This window comes from Garra rufa, chromosome 1, assembly GCF_049309525.1.
Source record: "Garra rufa chromosome 1, GarRuf1.0, whole genome shotgun sequence".
Classification (NCBI taxonomy): domain Eukaryota; kingdom Metazoa; phylum Chordata; class Actinopteri; order Cypriniformes; family Cyprinidae; genus Garra; species Garra rufa.
The window spans coordinates 83,241,498-83,242,097 of NC_133361.1; positions in this window are offsets into that span (position 1 = coordinate 83,241,498).

Consider the following 600-nt stretch of genomic DNA (forward strand, 5'->3'; position numbering starts at 1 on the left):
AAAAAATTGTGAATAAAGCTGTGTCTGTTTGCTAAATGAATTGTTGTTTAGCAGAAAGTTACTAAACACTAGACTAATTTTTCAATTCTGTGGTGTTTTATTAACTAGTTTTCTGGATCGAGCAAAACATTGTTTTCAGGGTAATATATTACAATAGGTTTTGTTTGTTTAAATTAATGTATTAACTAACATTAAAGGAGAACTCCGGTGTGATATTGACCTAAAGTGTATTGAATCATGATACCGAGTGTGAACGTACCTTGCATATTTCATCTCGGTTTGTGTCCAGCTGTCCGAAATCTGGGGTCAGTTAGCCGATGCTCACAACAGGTTGTCAATGAAAGTCAATCGGGCATCGAAGGAGCCATGTAAATAAATCACTGTTTTAAGCCATTTACGAGGCACAAAGTAGCTCCACACTTCATCGGTAGACTTCCTAGGGCCCTGACATTTAAAACGAGACATTGAGAACTCAGAAAAAGCACCGGTAGTTTATTTACAAGAAGATTTATACAGACATCTTCCACCAGGAACAGAGCAGTCGCCGCCATCTTAAATGTAGTCACGATAAATCGAGGTGGGAGCACCAATGAATTTATC